This window comes from Pleurodeles waltl, chromosome 7, assembly GCF_031143425.1.
Source record: "Pleurodeles waltl isolate 20211129_DDA chromosome 7, aPleWal1.hap1.20221129, whole genome shotgun sequence".
NCBI lineage: Eukaryota > Metazoa > Chordata > Amphibia > Caudata > Salamandridae > Pleurodeles > Pleurodeles waltl.
The window spans coordinates 1213702911-1213722971 of record NC_090446.1 but is presented as its reverse complement, the minus strand read 5'-3'; the positions used below and the strand labels follow the sequence as shown (position 1 = coordinate 1213722971).

General features: G+C 46.3%; 1 protein-coding gene across 1 annotated transcript in view; it reads right to left on the bottom strand.

Annotated features, from left to right (window-relative positions):
* The window catches only part of B3GNTL1 (UDP-GlcNAc:betaGal beta-1,3-N-acetylglucosaminyltransferase like 1), a 1877148-nt gene that overhangs the window by 675752 nt on the left and 1181335 nt on the right, over positions 1–20061 (bottom strand). The gene's annotated exons all lie outside the window — the stretch shown is intronic.

Below are 20061 nucleotides of genomic sequence, written 5' to 3'. Positions count from 1 at the left end.
CTGAAAAGCATCACCAAAAAGCACTGGCAGAGACAAAATGCGAGACCTATTCGCTTTGACAATACTTGCTTAATTTAGTAATGATATTTATTTCTTTTTTATGCCATCATTGTTTGTATAGTGCATGTCAGTGATTTGTACGGCCTCGTAGGGCACTCCAGTCTTGAGCTACCCATCAGTATAGTTTTTCAAGTTTCTTGTTGACATGCCTTACTGTGGCGATGTCCCATATTGCCTTTTTGTGCCTGTGTATGTGGGTGAGAGGAAATGGGTCCCTACAATAATGTGTTTATGACTTAGGGCCTGATTACAACTTTGGAGGAGGGGGTTAATCCGTCCCAAATGTGACGGATATACCACCCGCCGTATTAAGAGTCCATTATATCCTATGGAACTCGTAATACGGCGGGTGGTATATCCGTCACATTTGGGTCGGATTAACACCCTCCTCCAAAGTTGTAATCAGGCCCTTAGTCTTGATATCGGTAAAGCAATAAACACGTTTTGATGGAGGATGTGAATGGTTGTCAACCTGCTGGAAAAGTGAGTTGCTCCCCTGCTAAGTCAGAGAGATTCAATCTTAAATTTCTCAACTAAAAAAGCAATGAGGTGGAGGGTGAGATGACCAAGATTTGGGGTGGACTATTTCCATGAGGTACAGAGTTAGCCTCTGTCTAAATTTGCACAGTGGGTAAAAAAACGATTGGTCGGAACCCTACCCTGAGCAATTACCACTGGTTAGACTGTTGGCAAACATTCTTCCCATCATCTTTTGGGTGTTTGATTGCAGTAGTAAACCTATAAACTTGAGACTAAAATGTCAATGGTTGTGATTTCCAAAAAGTAGTAAATTTATCCCCACTCAAGTTTTCTTTTTTTGAGTTTTGGGTTAATATAGCAAGATACAGCATTTAGGTCAGGACAGTACAAAGAGTGAACTATATATAGTAAGATGTATCAGATATATATTGGCAAAAGGATTGCATTGCAGATGCTGTATTACTACTTAACGCAACAAGGGGGGGGGGAGGGCAAACAGGGGGAAGCCACTCAGTGGGAGAAGGGTAATGGATTTTATTGGTAGATGGGCCTGACGCACGGAACAGAACATTGCCTCGGGTATGTCATCCAGTAGGCAGGCAGGAGAGCTCAGTGGGCTTAGCCTGTGGCAGGGCAGTCTGGCTATTGGCTGGCCTCAATGGAACCCAGTGCAGCAGCATCTTCCTCACCAGCGCCCTATGCACTAGGCCCATCTCTAAGGAGGACCAGATATCTTGGGGGTGCAATCTGACTGGCATCATTTCCCAAAAAGGCATTAGTTGCTCCCTGCAGTAAGCCGCATCTCGGAGCCACCCAATCCTCCACAGTGACTGTTGTTGACCCCAGTGCACTGCCACTGTTACTTCGCAAGCAATAGCAGCATCGAAGTCAATTTGCATACTTCAGAGAGAATGTCCTTCACATAGCCAAGCAGTGCAATTCTTGGGAAGCGTTCAAAAACAGCTAACCAAAACGACCTCATGTCTGCGCAGGTCCACGTTAGGTACATAAAATCATCTTTGATTAGACACATTCGGTGTAGCTGATCCAGGGTGCGGTAGAGCCTGTGCAGGTATTTAAAGTGGACTAGGTGCAATCTGTAATTAAACGATAGTACCCAAGATAAAATGCAGCAGAACTTCCACTGGTCTTCAGTGATAGGGATCCCAAAGTCTTCAGACCACTTCTGATGGGCCTCAGGGATCCCCACGGGTGCCATGCCAGCATACAGCTTTGTAATCAGTCTGCATTGGGAGGGGGCAGTAAGGGTTGCGTCAAGCACCAGGAACATGGGGGAGCACAGTAAATGATTTGTGTAATGCACGTATGGCGGCTTGCAACTGATATGTAAATGTGTCTAATAGTGTAATGTCTGGGCCCTGCAGTGCTTGATGTGGCTGGATGAAAGTGCCATCTGAGCAAATGGACCCCAGGGTTGTTGGATGAAAGTGACGCAGCCAGCACCTAATGTGAGACGCAAGGTTAGGTTTGCGATAATCGGCATCGAGGGGCCATGTAGGCTACTCAGTCAGGTGTGGTGCCGCAGCTCGCTCTATTACCATACTGTGCAAGCCACGGTGTCAATCCTCCTACGTGGTCACTTGTGATCAAGATACAATGCCATTCGAAGGGAGCAAGGAGCTACGTGGTCATGATCCGGCGCCATATGCACCTGGAATTGTATAAGATAAAGTCAAGAGAGTGCAAACTGTGCCTAGACGCTGAAGTAATAGAGATCCATATCTGGTGCTACCAGTCCTCCTTGTTTAAAGGGGAGGGTCATTGTTTCCCAAGCTATCCGGGCAGCTTCTTTACCCAGGTCAGGGCCACCAGGTATGATCGTAGCTGTTGTTGGAAATACGCTGGTAGTGGCAGATCGAGAAATTGATACAAGAATTTTGGGAGCACTATCATCTTGACGATGGCCAGTCTTACAACAAGGGACAGCTGAAGCCTCGTCTAGGCCTCCACTCCCTCCTCAAGCCAGGTCATCAGCCTGCCATAATTCACTTTCCAAAGCTCATTTAAGTTCTAGCTCATCCAGACTCCTAGATAACGCACAGGCTCTCTCGTCTGTTGGAGTGGGAAGTCCGGTGGGAACTCCTCAGTCACATCAGTCAGCAAAAATAATCGCCTTGGTCCAATGGATGGTAATGACTGTGATACCCCAAAATCATATAAATTCTCTTAGCAGCAGGTTTAGATTGTCCTGTGGGTCCTTCACACATAGAGTTACATTGTTCGCGAACATGGACACCAATACATAGTGGGGAGTAAAGACCAGGCCATGATGGAAGTGATGCTGCCTGAGCTGAGCCGCCAATGGCTCTATGGCTATAGTATAACAATATGGATGATAAAGAGCACCCATGTCGGGTACAACGCAATACCAGGAAGGGGGGGGGGGCTGATCAGCCGGTTCACCCTTAAGAGGGCTAAGCGGCTGGGCATAGCGAAGACCATTCAACCGGATAAATCTGGGGCTCATTCCCTGTTGGGACAATAGTGCAAAGAGATATGACCAGTCAAGGGAGTCAAACGCCTTAGTAGCGTCTATGAAAATTGCAGCCACCCTCATAGTGGGGTCAATAGTGTGTAGAAGTGTGAAAAAGGTGCACAAGTTGTTGATCTGCCCGGCACAAAACCCAACTGATCTGGGCACCCTATAAGTGGCAGAAGAGGTAGAAGCCTTGGGGCTAATAATTTTACCAGGATTTTATTATCCATGTTTATCGCAGAGAGGGGTCTGTATGACTCGCATCGCCGGGGGTTCTTATCTGGTTTCAGTATAGTGACAATGAACCCTTACCATAAGGAAGAGGGGAGAACTCCGGCCGCAAGGGATTCATCATATTTGGCGAAGTGGCATGGAGAAAGAATCGGAGCAAATTCTTTATGGAAAGTGGCAGTAAGGCTGTCTCGGCCCAGAGACGTGTTGCTAGGCATCACACTAATGACCTGGAGCACCTCCTCTACCATGAAAGGCTCATCCAGGAAGCACTGATGGCCCTCCTCAAGCCAGAAGAGCAGCACAGAGTCAAAATAGGAATTTAAGTAGGGAGGTGTTTCAGTCTGTGTGGATGTGTAAAGAGAAGAACAAAAGTTAGTCATCTCCTGCTGTATGTCCTCGGTCCGAACGTAAGCAACACAAAAGAATAATGGATTGAGTGCCGAACAATGCAAACACTCAGCCCCAGTCACATATCTTGGTTTAATCCTTTGTTCTTTTGCTCACCATGCCACCCCAGTTTGGACCCAGTCATATACAAATCTGTCTTGACCCTGTTCCTCATGGGAACAGTCCAGCCCAAACTGCCAGGCCAGATCCTCCCTTGACTGTAAACAAGCATCCTGGGGCCGGTTTCAGGGTATCACCCTTCATCAGCCAGGCTAGCTTGAATCCAGTGGCACAGTGAGTACATGTCCCACGTCTGGGCATACCCTTCCCACTTTAGCAACAGAAAAAGGATGATGGACGGCGTGTTGAAAAATGCAAAGACTCACCCCCAATCACATGTCTGGGTTTAATCCATTGTTCTTTTGCTCACCATGCCACACCAGTTTGGACCCAGCTATATGCAAATCAGTCTTGACCCTGTTCCTTATGGGACCAGTCCAGCCCGAACTGCCAGGCCAGGTCTGCCCTGGACCAGAAACAAGCATTCTGGGACCAGTTTCAAGGCCAGGCTAGCTTGACTCCAGTGGCATGGGGAGCAAGGGACCCACGCCTGGGCATTCCCTTTCAACTTGGTGTGGAAAATGCAAAAAGAACAAGTGGTGGACAGAATGCTGAACAATGTCAAACATTCACCCCAGGGAAAGAGATCTGGGCCTAAATCCATTGTGTTTTTGCTACCCATGCCATTCCAGTTTGGACCCAGCCATAAGGAAATCAGTCTTGACCTTGTCCAGAGCTAGCATACTCGACTCAGCGCTCCCAGACCCAACTACCAGGTCAAGAATGCATTTATTTGGGGGGTGTCACACCCATGGGCGGCTCATTCACTATGGCAAAGGAGCGTCACCCCAGTGGCTGTGCCAGAAGCAGAAAAATAAAACAATAGTTTACTATTTTAATAGTAAACTATTGTTTTATTTTTCTGCTTCTGGCACAGCCAGCAGTGCAGGTCTGTGCGGGGCTATGCCACGGTAGGTGGGAGGGTGAGGAGGGAAGAATGTACCTAAGTCTGAGGCCGGCCAAACACACATGCGCACTTAGGTTTCTCCAGCCTGGCTGTGTTCAACAGCCAAGCTGGAGAAACTGCACAGACCACAGGAAAGGATCTGTGCGGCAGTCACTGCCGCTCAGACCAATCCTGGCGCTGCTTTCATGCTAGGTTTTGCATGAAAGCAGCAACAGGATTGCTGGGAAGCCTGTGTGGTTTCCCAGCAGTGAATGCTGGGAAACAAGAAGAAGAGGAGGGTGAGGCGGCAGGAGACAGCAGGGACGAAGGTAAGGTAAGTGCTTTTTATTTTATTTTTACCTCATCTCTGTACCCGCCCACCCCCTTCCCTTGAGTTATATGGCAGCTGCCGCTGCTCACACCCCAAACATCCTCCCCAGCCCCGAAGCTGAGGGGCAGAAGGAGCTAGTGAGTTTGGTAGACAATGTAGATCTACTCTATGTCTGTACTGAAAAGTACACAGCTGGTAACTGAAGACACAAACTGATCCAGATAAAGAGCATATTTGCTCAATGACTTGTGTGGGGGAGTGTGTCATAATCAATATGTAAAAGTCAATGTGAGAGGAAAAGTCGAAATGGGAAGAGGCCAAACACGCCTATGCTTATTAAATTTGCTCTCTATATACTCTATGTTCACCTACAGAAGTTTAAATGCTTTCACAGATATACCACTACGGGTAATTTATAATTTCCTGACTGTTGTACCCCAAAATGTTATACATTCCAGGCTCCCTAATATCTTGACCCTGTAGTACAGATGTACTGTAACATTACAAATTCCACATGCTGCATATGGTCTCAAAACATGTTATGGTATGAGTTTGTTTCATACGCAATATCTGTTTCCACCTAACTAATACAATTATCCTGTGCGCCTACCTTGCAGAACATCTGAAGTTCATTATTACCAAATAAAGATGGCTGGCTCAAAGGCATCCGGGCCTCAGAGCACTATAAAACATAGGAAAGTGAAGAAGGATATATCACGAAGTTGCCAAATTTTATGTTCACAAAATAAACTTGCCAAAACGCAGGAAATGCTCCCTTATCTTCAGCTGTTGCAGATGTGGTTTCCTCTATGAAGGGTGGCTTGACATACCTTTCTTCCTGAGCCATGAATCGATTTACACTATCACTGAGTCCGAATTACAAATCTCTCTGTGAAAACAGTTGCAATTTACATGTGCAAAAAGTGGATCGTCCGTTCAGAAAACTCCAGTTCCTGATACATAAACTCACAAAACAAAAGCAGGGAAGGGGACAGTGGAGGATTTGCAAGATGTGTGGAATACTCATTTTAAGTGAGACTCAGGAGTGAGGAAATTGATTCTCCTAGTGGGATATCATGGGAGCGGGCAATGCAAATGCTGAAAAGGTGTGGGTGCATATTCACAAAAATCTGCTACACATCTCCCACCCCTTACAAGTAAATATAATCGATGTAAGGGGTATATTGTTGAAGAGTGCTCGAAAAGGCACACATTTTACGTTGTAGGCGAAGACATTTCTTCATGTGAAATATGTTCAATTTGCTCCTCCTCCGTAGAGGGATGGGATGAAGAAAAAAAGGCATATATGGAACAGCGATACAAGGTTTGGCATAAAATGTGGGTTCTCAGCATCACCTTGCCAGGAAAGAAAGTGGGTACAGAGGTAGCAATGACAGTGACTACATCTCAGTGAGCCAGTGTGCAGAAGTGACTGCAGTAAGAACAAGCATTTGCAATGCAATAGGTCTCGCATTTATGAGAGTTAGAGCTATTGGCATTGTAAACAATGTCTTTTACCTATGTGTATTGGTTTGGAGTGTGGCACTTCAACACTCCCAGGCCTGTCGCTGTAGGAGAGAGGACACAACAAGGGCGCCATCTTGGGAGTGTTTTTGCCTCATTCCTACAGATTGGCTGTGAAACCCTAGAGATGCAACCCTTTCTAGTGTGTTTACCTAAACGTTTATAGCACCAAACAATCCACAAAGAGGCACCGTCATGGAATTTGACCCAGAGAATGAGGAAGTCAAAAGAGTTAGGAGCAAAGAAAAGGGAGCAGCCATATATTTCTGTGTGTTAAACTTTTAAAGGAATTACTCCTTTACTTTGGCAATACCAGCCTAACTATTAAAAACACTAACTGTATACAAAGAGAATAACAGAAGAGGCAGCCGAACTGCAAATGAATTATACCGATTTTTGTTAAGAATGGCACCTGCTTTGCAGCGCTTTGAAATTGCAGAACTTGTATTACCAAGCGCCATAAAAAAAAAAAATTATTCCTGGACTGCCCCACCGCGCACCAGACAAAAAAACCCTAGGGGAGAGGATGTGGCGTAAGGGCAAGAGCTGACAACTTTGAAGCTGAGGAACATGGTTCGAGTCACGGCGCCGGCTAAACATCCTGTGATTCTGGTCAATTCAAATAGGCCTTCATTACGACTTTGGCGGTCTTTTTGCAAGACCGCCGAAGCCACTGCCACCAACAGACCGCCAGTGTTGGGAGTCGAAAGACCTCCATATTTGGAGTTGCTTAGAATTTCCACCCGTTTACTGGCAGAAATCCGACCCCGTCGGCCTGGCCAACAAAGGAAAAGAGGAGGTTCCACCGCCAGCACGGCACCGCGGTACAGGACTCCGCCCGTCGTATTACGATGCATAATACAGCGCAGCGGTATCCTGTACCGCGGTGTGGTGCTGGTGGTGGCAGATGCCAGGACCCATCCCCTCCCGAACGCCCACCTCACCGAAACAGGTAAGTGGACCATCCAAAAGTGGGGAGGGGGTGTTGGGTAGATGTATGTGATCTGTGCGTGTATGTGCAGCGGAATGGGTGTGCGTGAGCGCCTGTGTGTATATACGTGTGCGTGGAGGATGTGTCTTCATGTATGCGGATGGGAGGGGTGTGTGTTGGTGCGAGTGAGTAGGTGTATGTATTGGGAGGCATGCGTGTGGGGGTGCATGTGTGCAAGTCTGCAAGTAAGTGGGGAAGTCTGTATGTATACGTGCGAGTGAGTGGGGGGGCCTGTGTGTATGCGTGCAGTAAGGTGGGGTGTTTGTATGGAAGTATGCTGGTGGCGGGTGTTTGTATGGAAGGGTGCGGTTGGGGGTGTGTGAACGTATGCATGCGTGGAGGGGTGGGGGTATGCATGAATGCGGAGGGGGGTGTATGTCTGAGTGGGGGTGTGTGTATGTCAGTGTGAGAGCGGGTGGGGGTGTTAGTATGGATGTGTGTGGTGTCTGTGTGTGTGTATTAATGCAGGGGGAGAGGTTGTGTCTGTGTGTGCGCTTGTGAGTGCATGTATACCAAGGGGGTGTTAGGGTGCTGTGTGTGTGGGTGTATGTTTGTGTGAATGCGAAGGGAGAGAAGGGGGTGTCTGAGTGCATGAGTGCGAGTGTATGTGTCTGTTTGAGTCCGTGTGTGCGAGTGAGTGGGTGTACCTGGGTGCATGTTTGGGTGCGAGTGTGTGGAGGTGTATGTAAGTGAATGCTTAGGTGAGTGGGGGTGCGTGAATGCAGGTGTGTGGTCGTGTGGGGGTGTGTCTGCCGGCAACAGGAATGGAGATTCCTGTCACCAGGCGCATGATCGCCAGCATTTTGGTGGTGGTGCACGATGGCGGTATTACGGCTACAGCTGGGCCGGAGGTGCTCACCCTGGTAGTACGGGCAGCGTTTCCAAGTCATATTATGGCAGTTCTTACCGTCGGCCCGGCAGCGGTAAGACCGCCACCGCAAGTCTGGTGGTCCAAGGACCGCCAGACTTGTAACAAGGGCTTTAAACTCCCCCTTGCTATAAAAAATGAATGTGTTCTTGTGTACTGTAACCAGTGCTCATATAAAGCGCTGTAATACCTTTGCATCGCGTTCATGCTAACTGAACTCCATTTGAAGAGGCCCAGTTTATATCCAAAGGGTAGATGTTTTTTGCTGTTAAGCTTGAGGCTGTGAAGTGCTTGGTTCTGAAGTCACAACTCCTTATCCACCATTTTGGAGACAACACCTTTTGCCATCTTCTTGCCTAGAACTAACCTATGTGCGTGGTTGGTGACCCTCCAGAGGTTATCAAGAGCACTTGCTATTGCCTAGTGTTAGGCTCTACTCAAGTCAGTTGATTTATGCACCCACTGCAGAGGTCTTGACAGAACGAGAATGTCACAGATTGCTATCCTGACATAGCTTTTTCACCTCTTCATTTCTGCAACGTGGATGCAAATGAATGATAGCAATTTTGTTAGGAATGACACCTGCTTGGCAGCGCTATGAAATGGCAGAACCTGTATTACTAGGCGCTATATAAAAAAAAAACGAGTTATTCCCAGACTGCCTCAACATGCACAGGACAAAGAACCCTAGGGGAAAGGATGTTGCGTAAGGGCAAGAGCTGCCGACTTTGGAGCTGGCGAACACGGTTCAAGTCTCGGCTCCGGCTCAATATCCTGTGATTCTGGGTAAGTCTCTAAATCTCCCCTTGCTACCAAAAATGAATGTGCTCTTATGCAATGAAACCAGTACGCCTGTAAAGCTCTGTAATAACTATGTATTGCGTTTGCGCTATATAAAACTGTAAAAAATATAAATAAAACGCTCCACTACCTATGTGTCGATTTCGAGCTCCATAAAACAGCAAAAAAAAAAAAAAAAAAAAAAAGACCCCACAGACATCACAAAGAAACAGCAAGATGCCCAAAACCAAAGAAGTGAAAGAAACAACATACCGCCATGAATGCGAAGCAGCGTGGCAAAAGTTACAAATAGTGTGCCACACTAAGGTATGTGGCCGATCGTGCAATAATCCATGTAACAGGGACAGTCTCCAAGGAGGTAACAAAACAGCCTCAAGGCGGGACAAACAAAAGCATTTACCAACGACATCAAGGGATTTTTGAAAGGCAGGCCCAGGAGCAAATTAAATTGATGGGCCTGGTTAAAGCCCACAGAATAGATTACAACATGTCGAGAAGAGGGGCACTTGTGTGCTGCTATGCTCGATCTAAAAACTGCCTTGAAGGTCAATCAATCAGTGACTTTTAAAGCGCGGCTCATAGGATCTCAAGCTACTGATTGTGGGCATGCTGCTCATTCGAAGAGCCACATCTTGAGGTCCTTCCTGAACTGCTTCAGTGATGCGGCTGCCTGAGCTTGAGAAGTAACATGTTCCATGTCTGGGTTGCGAGGTAGGAGAAGGGTCTTCCTCCTGCTGTGCTTTTCTGAATTTTGTGAACGGCTGCAAGGGCGAGCCGGGAAGAACAGAGATGTCTGTTGGGTATGTTGAAGGTGAGGCAATGGTTGAGGTATACGTAGTGTCTTGTAGGTGTGGATCAGGGGTTTGTATGTGATGCACTTGTCAAATGGGAGCCAGTGTAGGTCTCTGAGGTGGGAGGAGATGTGGCTGTGTAAGGGGATGTCCAGGATGAGTCTGGCTGCTGAATTCTGGAATCTTTGTAGTCTTGATTGTAGTTTCTTGGTGATCCCGGTATAGAGTGCGTTGATGTAGTCCGGTTTGCTAGTGATGAGTGCCTGGGTGTCTGTCTTTCTCGTGTCGGTGGGGATCCACTGGAAAAAAAATTGGTGTGGAAGCATGACGTTGACTTGGTGGGTCATGGATAGAGAGGAGTCCAGGATGATGCCCAGATTGCATGTGTGGTCCGTGGGAGTGGGGGTGTTTCCCAGTGCAGTGGGCCACCAGGAGGCATTCCAGGCAAGAGGGGTGAAGTCAATTACTAGGATCCCAGTCTTGTCGAGTTGAGTTTGAGGCAGCTGGCTTCCATCCAGGTGGCGACTGCTCTCACTGCGTTGTGGAAATTTCTCTTGGCCTTTGCAGGAATCAGACAGGGAGAGGATCAGCTGAGTATTGATGGTGTAGGAGACAATGTTTAACCCATGTTGCTTGATGATATTGGCTAGCGGGGCCATGTAGATGTTGAAAAGCATGGGGCTGAGTGATGATCCTTTGGGCAGCTTATGTCTTTGAGTTCAGTTTTGAATGGTGGTAATCTGACACTCTGTGTTCTTCCAGTGAGGAAGGACCTGATCCAATCCAGTGCTTTATCTCAGATGCCGGCGTCCTTAGTCTGTCGCAGAGGGTGCAGTGGGAGACTGTGTCACACGCGAATCAGAGTGGATGAGGAGTATGAGTGAGGCCACAGCTCTGTGGTGTAGTATGATGGCTTATGTTGTCGGTGGCTGCTAGGAGTGTTGTTTCAGTGCTGTGATTGCTTCTGAATCCGGATTGAGATTGGTCTAGGATTTGGTGTATCTTGAGGAATTTGATTGCTGGTTGAGGGTCTTTTCCATTACTTTGGCTGGGAAAGGAAGCAGATAAATGGGTCTGTAGTTTTCAGCTCCCTTGGGTCAGCAGTGGGTTTCTTGAGCAGCAGTTTGAGCTTGGCCTGCTTCCAGGTTGAAGATATGATGAGGACACGAATCAGAGGGTGCTCCCGAGTGCATGGTGTTCATTAATCTTTGGGGGTCCTCTTTGGTGATGGGGGTCCAGGATTTCAGGATCTGGTGTGGTTCTGGGTCCGTGGCACTGTTTTTGAATGGTGTCATTTTTGGTGGCTCTGATGTTCTGGTGGTGCATGGTGACTGCATTCATGGGTCGATTGAGACTCATTGGTGGTTGTCAGGCGGAGGGTGTTCTTGTAGACTGTGGCAATGCCTGCTCCAGATTGGTTAGCTTTGTCCCGTGGATGGTTTTGTAGTTGTCTGGGATGGCCGTGGTGATTTCCAGGGCAGAGGTGGGGATGATCCATGTCTCCGTGAAGAAGGCGATGTCCAGGGCAGTTTAGTCGAGGAGGTCCCAGACTTCTGTGTGCTTGATGAGGGAGCGTGTGTTGAGGAGAATACACTTGAGGTGGTCGTCAGTATATGGTGCGGGATCGTGAGGTGGTCTTTGGATGGTGAGGGAGCATGTGAAGTATGTAAAAGGTCCATGAGTGTTTCTGGGGTCGGCTAGGTAGCAGGCTGAGGATCTTCCCGGGTTGTGGGCGTGTAGAGTGTTGGCGTCGAACCGGCAGATGGAGCGAGGACCAGCCAAAATGGCACTAGCTTGGGGGGAGAATCTGCTCCTGCATGGCGCAGGCACCTTTTGCTACCTATGAAAGTTTCTTTGCTACCACTCCTATCAGGGTCATGAATGTAGCTGCAGAAACAGAAAGTGAAGCAAACTCTAAAAACTAGGTTTACTTGTTATGATGCCATTGGGGTCAAATGCCGGGTAATATATCTTCTGCTACAACTTAAGAAACATAAATAAGGTGATGGTTGAATTAACTTAAGCCATTGGTAATTACTCTCAGCCACATTACACTCATTTGTTTCTTACTGCATCACTACAAACAGGGACTAACCATATGCAAATCACCCTTGACCCTGCCTTAAAGAGTACAGTACAGTCTGGCGTGGTAGGCCACGTCTCCTTTGGACAACGACATAACCTAAAAAGGGAGTGTTTCGTCAACTGTTGTTCCTTGTCAGTGTGAGCACCTTGTGTCCTATGGTACAGTGAGTCAGAGGACCCATAGCAGCCATAACTGTCACACCTGTGGTTCTGCGCAGACCACCGTCCATGTGTTCTCTGTATCACTACAGCTAAGGTACATCCCCAAATGGCCTAACTGGCTAGGCCATAGGAAACACAAGAAACTTTCAGACATAGTTATGCCTAGGTACAATTGGGTGGTATGGTAAAGTGGACTATGGAACCCAGGTGCCTCACTTAAATAATACAAAGTATTCACTAACCTTGTCTCTGTGTATTTCCTATGGTGCAGGGCTTCACCTTAAACTAAGGACACAGTACTGCCTACTGTAGAGCCACAGTACAAATCCAGCAGAGCATTAATTCCATACATTAGTGTGAAAATTGCTAAATTGCCGAGGTACCGAGCCAGCCCCAAGATGTGCCTGATGCAGACTCTGCGTGTTAAGGTAGTGCATGGGGGGTGGGGTGGGGGGAGGGACCACTGTACAGCTATGTCTCTTCTCTTAGGAAGGCTTCTTCTTGAAACAAGATCAAAAAGTACTTAACTAATAGAGTAAACTGTAGTGTGTGTGTAACAGTAAAACGTACATTGTATGAACGAACCATTATTAGTAAAATACAACACTCTCAATGAGGCATAGTGGTAGTTCTAATTCAGAAGTTCTCGTTGAGGAAACAGGCAACTACTACTGAGAGATTACATCGAGGAAACAAACAGACTCAAATCATGATATTTACCTTTCATAGCTTATATTTTCAGGCACAAATTCGCTTTCCAGGTCTGAAACTTGTCCATAAAATTGTCTACTCTCCTTCGAGACTCAACTACACTTTTGTCTCTGTGTTACGTCACCCTTTGAGCAATAACTGATACAGACACAGCAACAAATCTAACATTGTTTTTCCAAATAACGCCGTCCTGCGCTATATTACCTAAAGTAATACCTTGTTCCCCGAAGGAAATAACTGACGTTATACAGTCCAAGACAGACTCCAGAAGGACACTAAGACTGGAAACAAACTTTTAGAACACAACACTACAATTGTCTCTCAGAAGTACAAAAAGTAATCACAAAGGGCCAGATGTATCAAAGGGTTTTACCCATTCTGTGTCTATGAGAAAATGCTTTAGTACATATGGACCAAAATCACAAACAACCTCAAGAAACGCCCAAAACATTACTGGGCTGCGAACACGCGCAGTGAAGGAGTTTCATTCCGTCCAGTGCCGTTAAACATTTGCAACAACAAACTTCATTTTCTCTAGCAAGATGCTGGGACAGAATCAGGAACGTACAACAGGAAAAAAGGACATCGTCAAAACGAACACAAACAGAAAGCAATGGCAGGTGTGAACAGGCTAAAGGCAAGGACTGCACCTAGGATTGGAAGGTTTTAAATGCCCCCTGAAAACTGAGGAATGATTTACCAATTAACAACCATAAACCACACCCACAACACACAACTAGACCTCCAACCATCAATCCCATCAATCCCTCTGCACTCTTTACAACATGAAAATGACCCAACCTCACAAAAGACTAGAACATGCTGCATTCACATCATAGGACATGTCTGACATAGAAGAGAAGGCTGACACAAAGTCTGGGCATACCTATTGAGTTAAGAGTGTCTCATTGGAGGAAAAAAAAAAAGAATGACATTTTTGGTAAATCCTTTGGGCCACATTCCAATCCGGACAGGGAGCAGCAAATCTGGGTTACATCTCACAATACTGAGATCAAGAATATCAACCTTCACATATATCCCCTCTGCAAATATCATATCAAGATAGTCATATCCAGAAAGGGCTGCATCCTTTTCAGACAAGAAAGATGAGATCCAGAGAATAAATAGGTCTCTGTACCCACCTGCAACAGCTTGCATCTAAACATCTAAGTTAGTCTGTGTTGAGACTGCACCTTTTCCGTCAAACAAGCACAAGGTTGTGTTACACTTGTTCCAGCTTGTTTGCATAGCAATTCGAGCACCACCTACAAGGGCAGACCCCTAATCTAGATGATACAGATGGGCTTGTAAAATGTATGTAGAGTCCTTGCATCCCAGCGGGCGATGACAGCGTGGGTAGCATATATGCTGCTCTCTGCTGATCTATCAAGTGCAAGTGTATGCCACTCTTCAAAGCGTGATCAGGTATGCGATCTTTTGCACATACACTAAGGGCATCATTACAACCCTGGTGGTCATTAGACCGCCAGGGCTACAGTGGTTGTCCGACATCCACAGTTACGACTGTGGCGGTTGCGCCACAGTTGGACCACCAGCACCGCCACTTCTCCTCCATTGCAGGGGCTGGTGTTGCTGGTGGTCCTAATCTGCCAAGGCAATGCTGCCAGCAGTACTGCCCTAGGCATTACGACCCCCCCCTCCGCCAGCTTTTACATGGCAATAGCACAGCCAATTAAAGGCTGGCGGAGACTGGGTGCAGGGGGTCCCATGGGCCATGCAGACAGTGAAAAGCGCGACAGGTGCTGGTACACCCTACACACCACAACATTGCCGCTGGCTCAATTATGAGTTGTGAGTTGGCGTCAATGTTATGGGCTGTTTCCTGCTGGGCCAGCGGGTGGAAACTTTGTTTCCACTCCCTGACTCAGCGGGAAATTTGTAGTAGGGGCCGCAGAAAGGGGATCGCATTGGCGGTATACTGAATGCCTGACTTCGGCGGACGGCCTTTTCCGTCCTCCGAAGTCTTAATTAGGGCCTAAGTGTATGCACAAAAGATTGCATACTAGCTGTTAAAAAATTGCTCCTGCCAAACTAACAGTGCAGCATACCTGGCCTGTGCATGATGGACAATTTTCAGCACATGGGAGGTGGGGAGGTGGTGTGTGTGTGTGTGTTTTTTTTTTTTTAAGGGTAGGTGCTGCTCGCCAGGGAGAGCAGCTGCTTGAAACTGTGTGTGGAATCACCATAAAGCAGGCTACAAGAGCACCGAGTCCTGCTGGCAAATGCAGGAGCAATGTCTGATTGTAGTCATCAGCTTCTATTGCCTCATGGTGATTCTACGCATAGGTACTCACAACAGTCCCATGCGACCGGTCTCTTGCTTCTACTCTCCATTTTGGAATTTTAGGCTATTCTGATTAACTAATTTTCCATGGATGCCTGCTGGGCGGGGGTGGCTCCTCCGTTAAGGAGAAGGAGCGTCACCCCTTTAGCTAAATTGCCCACAAAGATGAAAAATAAAATGTTAATAAGTTAATTTATTAACATTTTATTTTTCAATAACTCCATCCCGAGTAGAGTGTCAGGGCTGGGGCGGGCCGCTGCTGATTGGCAGCAGCAGACAGCAGTGATGGGCAGGGCACTTTAAGTTTAAAGTGTGCATGTCTCTTTGGCCGGCCGTCCTGTGACAGCCAGCCAGACATGCACACTTTAAACCTCTCTAACCAAGTTGTATTAGACATCTGGGTTAGAGAAAGAACAGGCCTCCAGTGGTTTTAGGGGCGCTGAGGGAGCCTGCTCTATCCAATCCTGGCGCTACTCTCATGCTGGTTAACAGCACGAGAGCAGCGCCCGGATTGATTAAGGGAGTTGACTGGAGCCTCGAGGACAGCAGAAGAGAACCGGAGCAGGAGGACGTGTAGGCAGCAGCAAGGAAGGTGAGTTATTTATTTTATTTTACTTTACTTCCATTCACTTGCCCGCCCCACCTCTCTCACAGTTGCAGCCTCTACTGCTGCAGGGGAGTGAAGCTGTTCAGTGCCTGCTAATATGGTCTTGAGCTCATGATAGATCCTTTTATTTGTTGACGATTGTCAACTGATTATACCGACTGTGTTGTTCTTGTAATTTTGACACACAAGATGCTCACGTTATCTCATACATGTGTCACTTATGAAGGAGCACCGAGCACGGTGTTCTGCACTGACACTCACTGTGCCGCTTTTGTGACTTTAATTTTTTTTAATTGTCTTTTTCGTGCACATAATCTCTGTATATTCCTTCAAATAGGGACCTCTGTTTCTTGTTCTATCAATTATCACAATTCCCTGGTGATTACTTGATTTCCCTTAAGTTAAAAAAACTATCAGGCCTAATAATGAGCCACAGACTAGTTTTCAAATTCCTCCGAACACTTGCACACACACATATTGCACAGCGGCTCAGCACGTGAGCCTGCTCCAGTTCAGAGCCTACGTCATGAGCTGTGCAAAAGGTTTTTGCCAGCAACAGAGTAGCAAGAGCGACGCCGCTATTGTAGGTGAGCTCACTCCGTGGTTATTCTGACTTCTTACCCAGTGAACACCAGAGACCGGGGAGTCAATGGGGGCTCTTGGCTCCCTGACTCTTCCTACAATGCGTCGCAAAGTTTGAACACGAGGTGGAATGAAACGGTGTCAGCGACACCAGAATTGGCTTCAGTGTTGTGAAAAGTGCATCTACGCCAACAGCCTACGGGACATGTTTCATGAGTCACCATGAATCCATGCCTCCTCCGCACTTCCCAGTCTAAGATAGTAAGGGCTGGGAGGAAATGGAGTGGGTGGAACGGCAGAGGTTCGTTAACTGTATTTTTCTATACACAAACATTTTGTCTCCGGCACAAGGCCATTTACTTATTATCTGTATCCCAACTGGTGAAATCATACATTGCCAAGTAAATTGCGCTTCGCATAAACATACAGGACCCCGGGTGGTTCGCTTTATCATCACACTATGAAGTGCTTTCTACGAGGCAGCAGGCTGTGATTCTGAGTAGTGTTAGCAGAACAAACAAATACATTGACAAGTGTCCTATGAATAGAAAGAGACATGGTAATCAGCATCCCGTCGAGCCATCTCAGCAGAAAGGATGAGTTAGCAAACAGTATACCCTCTCACTGGATGCTGAAACCCTCAAAGGACAGGAACTACACTAGATGAGGTACTCTGGCCACGTTAACTTCTACTCCCGCTACTACAGGAGCGAAAAGACACGCATACGACATCATGAGACTGATTAAGTAAATAGATATTACGTTTGTGCAGTGATAAAATATTGTATTAGTAACTGCATAATTTTTGTTCAATCTTAGTTCTTGGCGCAAAATGTTTACTACTCAAAAGTGTGGTATATTGACAAGACAATGCTTAGGTTTCTTGGTACCGTGATGATGTGCCATCACACATTAAAAGAGGGAAAGCTAGAACTAATCTCAGCCACTGGTAATTACTTGGGCCACCGTCCACTCCATTACTCACCATGCTACTGTAGACAGATACCAGCTACATGCAAATCAGTCCTGGTCCTGCTATGGAATGCAACCCACGAAATGACCAGTAGCCGAGATCAACGTAACCACGTCTTCAATCACTTTTTCATTTTTCTAAGCGAGCGCCCTATGTGCGATGGATATACCCAGACATGGATCCGATGCTCACTGTGCCCCTGGACTCAAATTGCACCTCAGTGACGAGGCCCAACAAGCTTAAACTACTGTGGGTTCCTTTAGGACATGTCTAGGGGAGGGCTGCCAATTCAGGCTTGAATATACCTATAGGAGCAGGACCAAGACTATTTAGCAGATGGCTGGTCTCTGTGTAGACTGGTAGGGTGGGGTAAAAAAATGATGGAGTGGAATGTAGCCCAAGGAACTACCAGTGACTGTGATTAAGAGAAGCATTTCCTTCACCACTTTTCGCTTTTTTTAAGTACCATACTTTAATTACTCCCTATAAAATACTTTATGTTTGTAGCTTGTGTATTTTCTGATGATTTTACATTTAACTTTAGTTCATAGTGATTCGATTGATTTGTAATGATTACTGATATAATGTAAATGATATTAAAGAGGCCACACTACGATATTTGCAAAAGTCCTGCCTTTGTACAAGGCAGAGGCTGGAGGGGGAAATAAATACTTAATTTCCCCACCGCCTTGCTCCTGGGCAAAACATGGCCGGAGGCTTAACGACCCTCATGGCCAATTTGCAAAGCTGTCCTCTTTGGCCTTGAGGCAAGGCTACAGAGAGAAGAGCAAAACACCACCATTCTTGGGCAATAATGAGGGGTGTTGATTGGACGAGAAAAAGACAAAATCAATCATCTGAACCATTCCGTAAGGCAGGGGTGCACTATGCCTTACACAGTAGGCATGTGACAAAGCCAGCGTGTGTTTCTATTTCTTTTTGGGATTTAATTCCCCTTTGTTTTGGGACCTTTTCTGGCCTGTCACAGAAGCCAGAGAAAGATGTGCAAGACGTGGTGGCCAAAGGTCCATCAACCTATGCATAATGTAGAATCTGCTCCCTCTCTATTCTACTTCTGTTTTTCTTTTTATCCATCGCAGGTTGTTAATGGTTAACTAATCAACTTCTGTTGTTTTCCCTAATTTGATTTATTCGTTACTTGTTAAAAATGAAGTATTCCAGTGCAATTTCACGTGGTGTTCATGAAAATTGTGAGAATTCAGCCAATCAGATGAGTTGCTTTTGGTTTGTAAATGTTTAACAATATTTTCATAGCCGACCCATGCTCAATGTCTTTTAAGTATTTTGCTTATAAGTAAAAAGTAGTTGAACAACCCTCCAAGCCAGAAGAAATGCACATATGAAAGGAAAGCACTACAAGTTATTGGCAAATTAGTGTCCTTTTTGTCATCCCTCTTTTTCCATTCGGCTAAAGTTATCTTGGGGACTTCCATGTTGAATGCAGACCATTTGTTTTCGGTCCCCTTATTATTTTTACCCTCTTTGACCAAACTGTGCAAAGTTTGCCAGGATTTTAATACTGAACATTGTATTTTGTTTTCAGGGGGTGAGTGGAAATAATAATAAAAAAATGATATCCACATGGTGTGTTGTGCCAACCTTAACTAAGAGATGCAAATGTCATGTCGGCAATAAACAGTGTGAGTGCTCATGACTTTGTACTCTATTTTATCAGTACCTTCAAATGTAGCTAAATGCTTTATGGTGCACAACTGCTCCCACACAGCACTGTTTGCACTATGCATATGCTCTCCCTGGTTACTGTCATTCCTAGTAACTTCATACCACTCACTACCTGGCATGAAAATATTTTACTTGTAAGAAGTATTGACAGCTGCGCGAAGGTGGCTTACGTGCAATATTTTGAGACGCAGCAGACAAAGCGATTCTTGTGTAGGGCTAGTGCAAAAGAAAAATCCCACTCGCTGCACTCCGCTAAGGGGCAGGGGTACATGGATGCCAAATGAGTGCTATTGGAGGTTTTTGAGGTCCATTGGTATACCTAAGATGGACATAAAGGCATGTGGAGTACCATGGGTACCTCGCAGACCTATTACTTTCTATGGGGTGTCCGTGGCAGCTACGCATGGCCCTACACTGGGTGTGTGCAGTGGCTGTAAAAGGCAGGGGCGTAGCTTCGTCAATAATACTTGGGGGGGATGAGTTTCAGATTTTCCGATGGTCAGGCTGGCATATGATATTAAAAGAAAAGGAGGGAGCATGAGAAGGGCCTAAGGGGCAGTGGAAAGGGGGAGGAACTATGGATTGGTAGGTGCGCTAAGAGAAAACAAGGATTTGCAATGCAGTGGGTCTTGCATTTGCTTGAGTTAGAGCTATTGGCGTTGTAAATTCATAACTGTACTTTTCTTGCCACATAAATTGGTCAACACTGTCTCATAGTTTGGTCTTTTTCTGCTGCATAATTTCAGTGGCCCTGCTTATAAATAAAGCACTTCCATTTACCTTCTTCCTCTATCTGCAGCCAAAAATGAAAACATTGTCATTTAACAGCCTAATTGAAATCGCCCATGCTAATTCCAAAAGAATACCACTTTCACCACCCCACCATCCGAGCTGCTGGCTGGCTAACACAATTCCCAAAGTAAGACAGCCAAGGAGGAGTAACAAGAAAAATAAACTAGAAG